We start from the raw sequence: 13,931 nt of genomic DNA on the forward strand, positions 1-13,931 counted from the left end.
GCTCTTGTTACCCAGGCTGGAGTGCAATGGCACGATCTCGGCTCACCGCAATCTCCGCCTCCTGGGTTCAGGCAATTCTCCTGCCTCAGCCTCCTGAGTAGCTGGGATTACAGGCACGCGCCACCATGCCCAGCTAATTTTTTGTATTTTTAGTAGAGACGGGGTTTCACCGTGTTGACCAGGATGGTCTCGATCTCTTGACCTCGTGATCCACCCGCCTCGGCCTCCCAAAGTGCTTTTAAATTTTTATTTTGAACATTATCTTAAGAATTATCACCTGAAGCATTCTTTTGTGTGAAAAACACAAGTTTTTCATTCTTGTCCCTATGGAAAGGGATCAGGGCTTAATAAAATTGCCTGGTATAGAAGGATCACTTGAGACCAGAAGTTCAAGACCAGCCTGGGAAACACAGTGAGACCCCCATCTGTACAAAAAGTTTTATAAATTAGCCAGGCGTGGTATCACATGCCTGTAGTCCCAGCCACTCAGGAGGCTGAGGCAGGAGGATCACTAGAGCCCAGGAGTTTGAGGATGCAGTGAGCTATGATTGTGCCACTGCACTCCAGCTTGAGTGACAGAGACAGATCCTGTCTCAAAAAAAATTTAAAGTAAATAAATAAAAACCAAATTACCTGGTAAATTCTGATAAAGAAGTTAAATCTAATTATCTGTGTGTTTTTCCTCCTATTTGAGTTAAGCAGAGAATTAACTTTGCCTAGTGGAATAGTGTTACATGACACTCTCACCATCTAAACCAGGTGCTAATTAGAGGAAAGCTTATCATCTTGATAGAAACTCCTATTTACTCCAAGAAAATGGTTTTCAGTTGCTGCCATTAAGAAGGAAGCAAAGCAAGCATTGCCATGTGTGGAACAAGAGTTATAGTTTGGGCTCATTATTGTTTTGTCATCTTCCCACAAATGAAGAATGAATAAATTTTCCTACCAAATGACCATAAAATTCAACCATTTGTCTAGGGCATAACTTTTCTTAGGACTGTCATAAATGGGATGGTTTCAGTTACTAACAGCCTAGGGCTGCTTTACAATTGCTGGCTCAGAAGTACGAGACTATATTAACTGTCAGCAGAGTTGCCAAGTTTAAATGAGATACGTGAGATTTTGTTGCTCATTAAAGGTGTTGCCATGCATGAATTATTAAGGCTATCTTAATAAGTAAAATAGAAAAAAAAAACTCCATTAAGGCAACAGTCTTTTAAGTCTTTATGAATTCTATGAATTATTACCCAACTACTTGGTCACATTTTGCAAATAGGTGACATTCTAAGATTTACTCCAGCTAGTCATTATGCTCTTGAGTCTTTTACTCAAGAAAAGTAATTATGTTTCATCTTTTAATCTATGTTTTAATTGTCTCTTGTACCTACCTACAAGAATTTTAACCCTTTCAAATGTTATTTGAAAAATCTGATGAACATCCATTTCCCCCTCTTCCGCACTGAAAATAAGCAGTTTGTTTATTATATTACCCTCAAGGCTCATGTACAATTGTCTTAAAGGTGGCACTGCCTTGTAACAAGGCCCTTTGGTAATTCAAAAAGAAATGTGCATGAAGGGAACCAAAAACAGACTTACTCCTCTGCCATATTCCAAAGATCATTAGAACAACATGCCAGTCTCAGAGTTGTTTCAAACATGAGTAAACACATCTATACTACATCTACTTTTACATTCAGTTCCTTAGCAAATATAGTGTTTCCTTGTTTTCAGTTAAAACTACTGTCTCTGTTATCTGGAAGTGTGTTGAAATGTCAGTGTCTATGTGGTCCAGCAGGTCAGAATGGAGGATTTCAGTTTGTAACTTTTTGCTACAAACAAACATGATGCTGACAACTTAAAGACGTGCTCAGTAAGGGTTGGGAATGACTGTGCCCGTGTCACAATGCAGGCTTGTCTACGCACCTATCACACGACCATGAGGCTAGGATCCCAGTATTGTTGGCACAGTCGTAGTGAGTGTCAGCTGAGGTTGGCTGGTCACAGATTGACGTCAAACCATTCACCAAACTAAAATGGTCACTAGTCATCAGTAGCAATTACTCATTCAGTCACTCATTAAACAAATATTTTTTAACTGTTTAATTATGTGCTAGGCCTGTGAGGGAGCTGAACTGATCACTGACTCAAGGAGGTTTTAATTTGATAGGAGAGGAGTATTGGCCATAAATCACCAATAATCACACAAGTAAATATAAAATTCAGCTGTGGTAAGTGATGGAGAACAGGTACATGATGATCTAAGTTTCTGTATCACAGGGTGATGTGACTGGGCCAAGAAGGCCAAGGAATTCTTTCTTGAGAAAAGCTAATTGAGGTAAGATATGAAGGATGAATACAAGTAAACTAGGTAAAGTGTAAGGGTAAGAGTGTTCCAAGCAGAGATACTAGCCAGTTGTAGGAGGGAGCAGATGTATTTGAGATGCTGAATATATGGATCAGATACAGAGAGGAGCAAAATAAGGTATGAGATGATGTCAGACCATGAAGAGCATTGTACGTTGTGTTTAGGCTGGGTGCAGTGGCTCACGCCTGTAATCCCAGCCCTTTGGGAGGCCAAGGTGAGTGTATCATGAGGTCAGGAGTTCAAGGCCAGCCTGGCCAAGATGGTGAAACCTCACCTCTACTAAAAATACACGCAAAAAAAATTAGCTGGTGGTGGTGGTGGGCACCTGTAATCCCTGCTACCTGGGAGGCCAAGGCAGAGAATTACTTGAACACAGGAGGTGGAGGTTGCAGTGAGCTGAGATCAAGATGAAGATCACACCACAGCACTCCAGCCTGGGCAACAGAACAAGTCTCCATCTCAGAGAAAAAAAAAAAAAAAGATTTGGAGGATCATTATAGGAGCGCTGAACAGCCTGGTAAAGTGTTTGGCGATAGGAAGACATGAACAGATTTGCATTTAGAAAAGCTTGTTTTTTTTGTGTTTTTTTTCCAGCTTTTATGTTTGAGTGTACATGGGCAGGATGTGCAGGTTTGTGACATAGGTAAACATGTGCCATGGTGGTTTGCTGAACAGATCATTTCATCACTTAGGTACTAAGCTCAGCATCCATTAGCTTTTCTTCCTGATGCTTTTCCTCCTTCCACCCCAAGCCTTCCAACAGGCCCCAATGTGTGTTGTTCCCCCCTCATGTGTCCATGTGTTCTCATTGTTCAGCTCCCACTTATAAGTGAGAACATGTGGTATTTGGTTTTCTGTTCCTGCATTAGTTTGCTGAGGATAATGGTTTCCAGCTCCATCCACGTCCCTACAAAGGACATTATCTCATTTCTTTTTATGGCCACATAGTATTCCATGGTATATATGTACCACATTTTCTTTATCCAGTCTATTATTGATGGGCTATTAGGTTGATTCCATGTCTTTGTTATTGTGAATAGTGCTGCAATGAACATGTGTGTGTATCAGTAATAGAATGCTTTATGTTCCTTTGGGTATATGCCCAGTAATGGGATTGCTGGGTTGAATGATATTTCTGCCTCTAGGTCTTTGAGGAATCACCACACTGTCTTCCACGTGGTTGAACTAATTTACACTCCCACCAACAGGGTAAAAGCATTCCTTTTTCTCCACAACTTCACCAGCAACAGTTGGGCTTTTTTGGACTTTCATAGTAGCCAGAGAAAAGCCCCTTCTAACTGGAAAAAAAATAGGAGAGTGTAAGAGTAGATGTAAAGAGGCTCTTGAAGAGGTAAGAAATGCTGATGGCACAGGCAGTAGACATGAAGAGAAGTGGAGAAAGTCAAGAGACATGGGAAGCAATGAAACTGAGCAAGCTGGGTCATGAAGTTGATGTGGGAGCATGAGGGAAAGGGCAATGCTGAAGATGGCTCCCTGGTCTCTGAATTGCAAAACCAAATGGATGCTGGTGCTCCTCAGTCGGAAGCGAACACTGGAACTAAACACAAGATACATCACACTCTGCTCCAGGTGTTGCTGTGTTAAAACCTAAATAATTGGAGTAGATAGATTCATAGTTTCTATCCCTTGCCATATACATTAGTTAAGTTAGATCTTCCTGAAAGATGATTTATAAATAAATGAACAAAAAGCATTGTAGTATAAGTGGAGGGCTCTGCCTTTTCAGCCCTATGAGCTTTTAAGCAATTTTTGTGTGTGTGTGTTTCTAAACCTCAGTTTCTTCATTTGAAAAATGGAGATCCTTTTTACCGGATGAAAATCTCATAACTATGCATGGAAGTGTTGAGAACATTGTAAAGATTTATTAAAAATGAAAATTGTTTCTACTTTCATGAGTTAACTACATAATCACACTTGTTAACCATAATATAAGTTTATTATCAGACTTCAACCTCAGACAAAGAAGTTTTCCTAAGTCACAGCTTAAGCTTTAATGAGACTGAGCCAATGATAATGGGTAGGGCACTGTCTTAAATTGTTGCCCTGGAGGAGGTTACAGTCTAGTTAAGGAAAATTATACATATACCCAAGAAACAACTGAAAATTAATACCTGCTGTATATAATTTAGTGCTTCACTGAGGAATGGGCTAGAAATGCTTCAGGTGTCAAGACATGGGAGATGATATTGAATGCTAAAATTCAAGTGTTTCATGGCAGACATGGGGCCTGGCCTTGAAGGATGGCTAGGAATTTGGTGGGTAAATGAAAGAACACTAAATGAGAGGAGCAATGTGGACAGTGCAAGGACACATAGGTATGAGCCTGGGAGAAGCACATGAGTTGCCGATTCAGAGGGCTCATATCTGGAAGCTATGGAAAGTTGTTGGTTTGTAGAGTTGGGTTAATTTATACCAAGCACTGAAGCAAGACAAAGGAGTTTAGATTTGTACGCAAAACGAACCATGGTTGGTTTTGAGCTGAGAATATTCCTCCAAGAAAAAAAAACTGGAAGAACAGACAGATTCACATAAAAGGAGGTGGCAAAGGTGTTGTGACAATAACTTCTAAGTGAAGTAACAAGTCTGGGCTACAGCTGAGGGAATGAGGCAGATATGACAGAACATTTCAAAGAAAGAATTTATAAAAACCCAGCCACTAATTTCTCCTTCTCAGTTATACACATCAAGAGATGACTCTATAGTTTGAAGCCTAGTAAAATAGTGAGAAGATGTGGGGAGCAAGCTAAAGTTGATTCCAGGAGAGATAATATGGCAAATTTAGTCAAATGATGCTGGATTACGTGTGATGGCTGGAGGTACAAATGGAAATGTCCATTTGACAGAGACGTGAAAATCTGAGCCCAAGAGAAGATAATGAACTTTGGAGGGCAAGCACATAGAGTTGTAGTAAGCAATGCTGTAAAACTGCATCTGCCTCCATAGGAGAATGTTTAAAAAAAGGGGGGGGGGGGGAGAGGACTCCTAAATTTAATAGCAGGGGCAGAAATAGCCAGTAAGGGGGTTGAGATGATTCAGGCAGAAAGAAGATTCAGAATAACATCTTATCCAGAAGCCAGGCGAGAAGAGATTATCAAGCAGGAAGAGATGGCCTTCAGTTATATGAACTATAGAGAGTAGTGAATAAAAAAGTTTCACAAAAAACTGGATTTTTCAATTTGAGATAATGAGTGACCTTTGAAAGAACAGTTTCAGTAAGATACTGGAAATAAATACAGCTTGTCTGGCACCAGAGCCCATGGGCTTAACCACTATATTAGTATTGCCTCTTTGTTGCTTGTCTAAGAGATATGGTCCAAGGAGAAATAGGAAGGCAGGAATGCCAGAAGTTCTTGAGAGAGACTGAAAAGAAGAAGAGGAAGATGTCAACATCCATTTCATAGCCCCTAATTTGAATCTACTTCCTCCTTCTTACTAACCCCAGACCTAAAAATAAGAGGTGGCTCAAATAGCGTGGGTTCTTGAATATCACCTGAGACCCAGGGTCAGACAGTGGGAGAGCTGGTAACCCAAATCCACTGAGAAAGGGAGGAGGGGAGTGGCCGCTGGAAGGCTCAGGTGTGACCTGGCTATTTTAAGTCACAGTTTGAAGACGATCTATTCCCTTCTACTAGCCCTAATGACCTAGCTGATACTACCCTCTTTAAAGATTAACTATACTTTGGATGCCCAGGTGGCTTTAGCCACAGCATGGAAGCTACTTAATGTCTTCAGGAAGTTCTAAGGAAAGGTGCTGTGCACAAAAAAGGGCAAGATTGTGAAAGGATTGGGGGAAGAGATGGGGAGGGGAGGCTATACACTTTCAGGTAAACAAATTTAGAGAGGAGTTTTTTTAATGATATCTCTATGTACTGTCACTGCAAGCAAAGAAAAGGTCTTATGCTAAGAAAACCAAGTAACTAAAGATAATATTTACCCAGTTCCTCAAATATTCAAGGGAGTTACAAGTTCATTTTTTAAAAGAAAGATTATTTGAAGTTGCCCTAGTACTCTTTATTTCTGTCCACCACCATCTCCAACATAACAGTATCTTTTGAAAGCCTTTTTGCAGGCTTGGTGAGATGGCTCATGCCTGTAATATCAGCATGGAGTTTGAGGCAGGCGGATCATGAAGTCAGGAGATGGAGACCATCCTAGCTAATACGGTGAAACCCTGTCTCTACTAAAAATACAAAAAATTGCCCAGGCATGGTGGCATATGCCATAAGTCCCAGGTATTCAGGAGGCTGAGGCATGAGAATTGCTTGAACCCAGGAGGCGGAGGTTGCAGTGAGCCAAGATTGTGCCACTGCACTCAGGCCTGGGCAACAAAGCAAGACTCGAAACTCCGTCTCAGAAGAAAAAAAATGTAAAAGAAGGCCTTTTCCAAGCATTCACATTACTGAGCAACAGCTTGTTGCAAATTTTCAGCCAAGCTAAAGAAGCACTGGACTTCTCTTACATATCCATCTTCTCATGCAACATTTTGATACTTTGAACATCACTGCTATTAGTTAACCAAGCTTTGCTGGTCTTTCAGTACTGCAGAACATGATAAAATAATTTTGTCTGATATAAACCATGGTACTGTTGATTTTTATATACTGAATAAGTAATATATTTTGGGTACTGTGTTAAAACAAATTAAATTTATTTCCATTTCCACTGCAACAGAAACTAAAACTATGCCCAGATATTCAGCATTCCCTTTATGCTTTACAAATTGTCAACATTGTTGTCAAAGTTTTAACAGGGAATTTGAGACTTGGCTGTACTTTGTAAATACTGGTACGTATAGGATTGTTTTAAACAGTTAAACATAAGTCATTCTCCAATAAGAAGATGTTTTATAAATTATAAGAAAGTATTTGTATTTTAAAGATGTTACAATATATTTTATGCTTTCAGTGGGCTTAGAACACTGGTTTTTATTTTTACTAACTGTAATTATGAGCAAAAATAAAAATATTACCTTACCCAAAAATGATAGCCATTCTCTTTTATTTGTAATTCTTAAATCAAAATTATACTGTGATTTTTTTTTTTTTTTTTGAGATGCAGTTTCACTCTTGTTGCCTAGTCTAGAGTGCAATGGTGCAATCTCAGCACACTGTAACCTCTGCTTCCCGGGTTCAAGCAATTCTCCTACCTCAGCCTCCTAAGTAGCTGGGATTACAGGAATCCACTACCACACCTGGCTAATTTTGTATTTTTAGTAGAAACAGGGTTTCTCCATATTGGTCAGTCTAGTCTCTAACTCCCGACGTCAGGTGATCCACCTGCCTCGGCCTCCCAAAGTGCTGGGATTACAGGCATGTGCCACTGCGCCCAGCCTATACTGTGATTTTAAAGGGACTACGGATTATTTTTGGCTTCCATGTTTATTTAAAATCCAAATACACAAAATTAAAGAGAATAGTATACTAAACTTCCATATGCTTATTGCCTAGCTTCAATATTTTTATCAGTTCATGACCAACACTGTTTCATCAATTGCATTGCTTGCTCCTGCCTCCCCCCATATTATTTTAAAACAAATCCCAGACATCATATTATTTCAATTATAAATATTTTAGTATGTATCTCTAAAAGAAATGAACTTTGTAAAAACCTGCAAGATTGTTATACCTTAAAATTAATGATAATTTCTTATTCAATACTTATTCAATATTCAGTATTGAAATTTCCCTGTTTATCCCACAATGCATTATAGCTGTTTTTCAAGTCAGGATACAATGGATATAATTGGTTGAAATGTCTCTTAAGTCTCCTTTAACCTCTAGTCTCTGCCTCCCTTTATTAGATGCAGACTAAGACACAAGGAGATTATTCTGTTTTCTTCAAAGTCACACAGTCAGTGGCTAGAGTAGGAGTTTCAGTGATCCAGAGTTCTCCATTAGTCCTCTGTCAAGGGAGAAAGACCCCGTGGGGTGGCTCATTTAAATTCTTCTATTGCTAACTCTGTAATGTGTCTTCCACCCTAGATCCAGAGCAATACCATGAAGGACCTAGGCTACCTTATAAGGGCTTTATTCCACTTGTGTGGAGTCACAACCTGTACTCCAAACACTTCTCTCCTACAAGTATTCAGACCTCAGTGTATTATAAGAAAGTTTAGGAGAATAGAAAACCAAATGACAGTATAGATGCTTTTGTGGACAAATTAATGCTACCTAAAAATTCACAAAATATTACAGCCTTTCGGTGTCCTACAAATTTACACTGTTAATTATAATCACCAGGAGAAGTTTCCTTTTTTTAACTTTTATTTTACATTCAGGGGTATATGTGCAGGTTTGTTATACAGTTAAGCTTGTGTCACGGGGGTTTGTTGTGCAGATTATTTCATCACCCAGGTATTAAGTCTAGTACCCATTAGTTATTCTTCCTGATCCTCTCCCTCCTCCCACCCTCCACCCTTTGACAGACCCCAGTGTGTGTTGTTTCCCCTCTATATGTCTGTGTGTTCTCATCATTTAGCTTCCACTTATAAGTGAGAACATATGGTATTTGGGTCTCTGTTCCAGCATTAGTTTGCTAAGGATAATGGCCTCCGGCTCTATCCATGTTCCTACAAAGGACATGATCTTGTTCCTTTTTATGGCTCCATAGGTTTTCATGGTGTATATGTACCACATTTTCTTTATCCAGTCTACCACTGATGGGCATTTAGGTTGAGTCCATGTCTCTGCTGTTGTGAATAGTGCTGCAAAGAATGTATCCATGCATGTGTCTTTATAAAAGAACAATTTATATTCCTGTGGGCATATACCCAGTAATGGTATTGCTGGGTTGAATGGTGTTTCTATTTTTTAGGTCTTTGAGGAATTGCCACACTGTCCTCCACAATGGCTGAACTAGTCTACACCCCACCAGCAGCATATAAACGTTACAAGGAGAGGTTTCTGTCACACGATCTGGGATGCCTGGGTTAAGTTGCTGGATGCTACTTGCAAGATCTGTGCCAGGTCTTCCAGCCTTTGACTGCCATCCAGGACAACTAGGGTTCTCAGCAGCACATCAAGTTTAGCAATAACCTGCTAAGGCAGGACATACTGGATTCTAGATTTAGTTCTAAAGTGAAGAAGCTATACAAACACCTCTTCTTGGCTCGCAGACCCCACACCTGTGAAATGATTAGAAAAGACAATTTCTTTTTTTTTTTTTTAATTGTCCTTTAGGTTCTGGGGTACATGTACAGATCATGCAGGATTGTTGCATAGGTACATACATAGCAAGGCGGTTTGCTGCCTTCATCCCCCCCATCACCTGTATCTGGTATTTCTCCCCTCTTTATCCCTCCCCACCCTCCCTGCCCCCCGCTGTCCCTTCCCTAGCCCTCCCCAACTGACCGCAGTATGTGATGCTCCCCTCTCTGTGTCCACATGTTCTAATTATTCAACACTTGCCTATGAGTGATAACATGCAGTGTTTGGTTTTCTGTTCTTGTGTCAGTTTGCTGAGAATGATGGTTTCCAGATTCATCCATGTTCCTAAGAAGGACACGAACTCATCGTTTTTTATGGCTGCATAGTATTCCGTGGTGTATATGTGCCACAGTTTCGTTATCCAATCTATTGTTGATGGACATTTGGGTTGGTTCCAAGCCTTTGCTATTGTAAACAGTGCCGCAGTGAACATAGGTGTGCATGTGTCTTTATAATAGAACAATTTATAATTCTTTGGGTATATACCCAGTAATGGGATTGCTGGGTCAAATGGTATTTCTGTTTCTAGGTCCCTGAGGAAGTGCCACACTGTCTTCCACAATGGTTGCACTAATTTGCACTCCCACCAACAGTGTGAAAGTGCTCCTATTTCTCTCCACATCCTTAGGGAAGACAGTTTCTAAGATTCACCCTGTCATTTCCACTCCAAAGTGTTACTTCCTTCTTTTGTCTGTAACTCAGTGGATCATGAGGACCAACTCCCCAGTGTGGTCTTTGTGCCTTCTCCCTCACACTTTCAGGGCCTTCACCATAAGTAATTTGTTCACACTCCTGGCACCAATTTCATGCCCCTTTTCTAGAGCCTACTTTTTCTCTAGTTCTTGTCTGTAGGTCATGGGCTGTGACCCTTTGTTTAGCTAAGCTGGAACATGCTTTTTCCCAGTGCTGCGGTCTTTCCTGCCTTGCTTTGGGAATAGTAAAAGACCCTTCTCCTGGAGCCACAGGCCAGGCTACCTCAACTTGCTCAATGACAGCACCCAAGACCCATTTTAGGATTAAGGACATGAATACCAGGAACAGAATCTCTAAGCCACTATAGACTGATGCAAATAGAAAATGTGAAAGTACTGAAAACATTACAGGGAACTATTTCCTGTCTGATACACATTCTCTCCTAATCACTGTACCATAAAAACTTTGGATTAATATACAGTTCAATAATATATCCCTGCATATTATACTAGGAAGATTGTTCCTCAAAAAGGCTGTTAACCTATTCACAGTTACAGAGTGTGCTTATGATTCTAGGAGCACTCTGCTGTAATAAAATATGGATTTGGAACATAAAAACACACTAAAGCTATGGCCATTGCTGCCTTTGTATGTTAACCTTCTCATATTCCAACAAAGGTGCCAAGCCTACGACAGCCATTTCTCAGAGTCTTCCTGCTCCTTCTACTCTGGTACTGTCAGGGCAGCTTAGCACAGGGGCAGGCTCACCTGGACTTCATTCCACAAGCTAACTAGGCCCCAGCAGACCCCCTTTCTACTTACCAATGTAAACAAAGGACTTCCCATTGATTTTTTAATCATGATTCCTAAGGAAAACTTGCATTTTAACAGTGGCCTTTGTAGCTAATATTCTTTACTTTAAAAAAGCTTACTGGCCAGGTGTGGTGGCTCACGCCTGTAATCCCAGCACTTTGGGAGGCCAAGGCAGGTGGATCACCTGAGGTCAAGATTTTGAGATCAGCCTGGCCAACATGGTGAAACCCCATCTCTACTAAAAATACAAAATAGCCAGGTGTGGTGGTGCATGCCTGTAATCCCTGCTACTTGGACAGCTGAGCACAAGTTTTGCTTGAACTTGGGAGGCAGAGGTTGCAGTGAGCCAAGATCACACCATTGCACTCCAGCATGCATGACAAAGCGAGATGAGATCCTGTCTCAAAAAACTAAAATAAATAAAAAAGTGTACAATTCAATGTTTTTTAGTCATTACTAAATTTTAAAACCCACAGGTTGTTGAAACCAACACCACAGTGTAATTTTAGAATATTTTGTCCCCCTAAAAGAATCCTAAACTTATTAGTAGTCACTCCCCACCCCTCTCCCAAGCCCTAGATAACCACTAAGCTATGTTCTGTATTTGCCTGTTCTGGACAGTTTGTAGAAATGGAATCATACAATGTGTGTTTGTTTTACGATTGGCTTCCTTCACATAGCATCGAAGTGTAGCATGATATATCGGAGGCTGTATCAGCTCCTCATTCCTCATTATAGCTGAATAATATTCCATTGTATAGATATGCCACATTTTATTTATCTGTTCATTACTTGATGGGCACTTGGGTTCCTTCCACCTTTTATGCTGCTGTAAACATTCCTGTGCAAGTTTTTATGTGGATGTTTGTTTTTACTTTTCTTGGCTATATACCTAGGAGTGGAATTGCTGGTAATTTTGTTCAGCATTTTGAGAAACTGACAACCTTTTATCCACTGCAGCTGTATTCTTTTACATTCCCACCAGCAACATAGAGGACTCTAATTTCTCCATATTCTTACCAGCACTTGTTATTGTCTTTTTGACTATTGCCATCTTCATGAGTGTGAAGTTGTATCTCACTGTGGTTCTGGTTTACATTTCCCTAAAGGCTGATGATGTTGGGCTTCTTATCCTGTACTTTTTGGCCACTTACGTATTTTCTTTGGAATATTCTCCACCTTTGTCTAATACCAAGAAATAGGCTAGTGGAGGAAATTGTATGCAAAATATAAGGGAAAGGTCTTGGTTTACAAGGCATATATACACACATTTTAAAATGGGCTGACATTGCAGAGTCTCTTGCGTGTCACAGAAGGTCAGGGGCTTCAGCTCCAAAGCTGACGCAGAAGTCAAGACACATACAGCTTCCCATAGCTTAACAACTGTTAATATTTATGGGTAATGATAAGGGTAGGTTGATATGTGGAGGCTGCAGTGGAGTTTTAAAAGATTTACTTAATAACAATACAAAGTAATCATGAACCAAGAGATCCTTGCATTATCTCAGTTTTGTTAGTGAATCAGTGTGAGACTTAGGTCACTGGGCATCATCTTCTTCTTTGGTAGAATGGCATCGTTAGGCTAGATTTTCTAGGCTTAAATATTTTATGTATCTCTTTGGAAGTAAAAGATATTTTGGGGAAGGATGAAGAGGTTTAAAAAATTACATTCCTTTCAAAGGGTTTTTTCTCATGATGATGACAGTGAGGACTTCATAGATAGATGAAGTCATTCTGAAGAAAAGAACAAAAATGGAGTTTCCATAATGTGTAGTGAAATCCATTAAAAGATATGGAAGTAGTATGGGGAGAGATACCTGGGAGGCCAGTGAAGGGAACCAGACTACTCGCAGTAATATTTTAACTACTTAGCAATAAATATCTGTTAAATAAAACTGATGTAAAACTCACTGCATACTGTAGATGAGGAAGAAATGGTGTAAATCCACAAAAGAAGCAAGAGGAGAGAGTTCAAGGATATGGAAAAATGAGAGATCTTCCCTGGGACCATTTTTCCCCAACTCCAAGAAGTAGCAGCTGATGGTAGCCATCATTATAAAGATAAATGATAACATCTGCCAAGGAACTCCACCAAGACACTCGTAGGTCTTAGTAACAAGAACTAATTAATTTTCACAACACCCTTGTGAGGTAGAAAGTAGCATCTTCCTAGTTTTACTGACCGGGAAGTGTCAGCACATAAACATAAGTGATGTGGCCCCTTCACATAGTGAAGCTGTGACAGAGCTGGGAATAAGAAATCCTGGCAATTAAACTTCCAAACTCTCGTTTTTAACTTGTATTCCAGTTCTTAGTGAAAATGTTTCCTCTTCTTACAAATTAATATTGGATAGTATGTGTATCCTTGTTTGATGGGTACATAATTACTAGGTGTAGTTATTCGTAAGAATATAAAATCATCACATCTGAGAAGAGGCCTTAAAAATCATCTCATTTAACTGCTTTATTATATGTTTAGTTACTCACCATGGACGTAGAACCTACTAGTGCCAGAGTACAAATGAAAGCCCTCACTTATCTTTACTCCTGATGGGCCAACTCCCGTGTTAGTACATTTTTCATGTGGTTTCTTACTGTTTCCTTTTCTTTGAAATGTCAAAGATTTTACAAATTGAAAATGTCAGGGTTGGAAGTTCCCATAAGTGCTGTCAACTCGAACAATGCATCTGGCTCTTAAATCTTCTGTACAGTTTCTCTAAGTGGTTGCCCACATTGTGATTAAACACAGCCAATGCGCAGAAAGCAACCACCTGCTAGGCAGCCCATGCCACCTCTCAGCTGCTGGGAAGCTGTCTTTCCCCTTTAACAGCCAT

General features: G+C 40.0%; 1 protein-coding gene across 3 annotated transcripts in view; it reads left to right on the forward strand.

Moving 5' to 3' along the window:
- RELN (reelin) overlaps positions 1 to 13,931 on the forward strand; it is a 535,951-nt gene that overhangs the window by 474,491 nt on the left and 47,529 nt on the right. The window lies entirely within an intron of this gene.

This window comes from Sapajus apella, unplaced genomic scaffold (genome assembly GCF_009761245.1).
Source record: "Sapajus apella isolate SASKATOON/1434 unplaced genomic scaffold, GSC_monkey_1.0 scaffold7, whole genome shotgun sequence".
NCBI classification, from domain to species: Eukaryota; Metazoa; Chordata; class Mammalia; order Primates; family Cebidae; genus Sapajus; species Sapajus apella.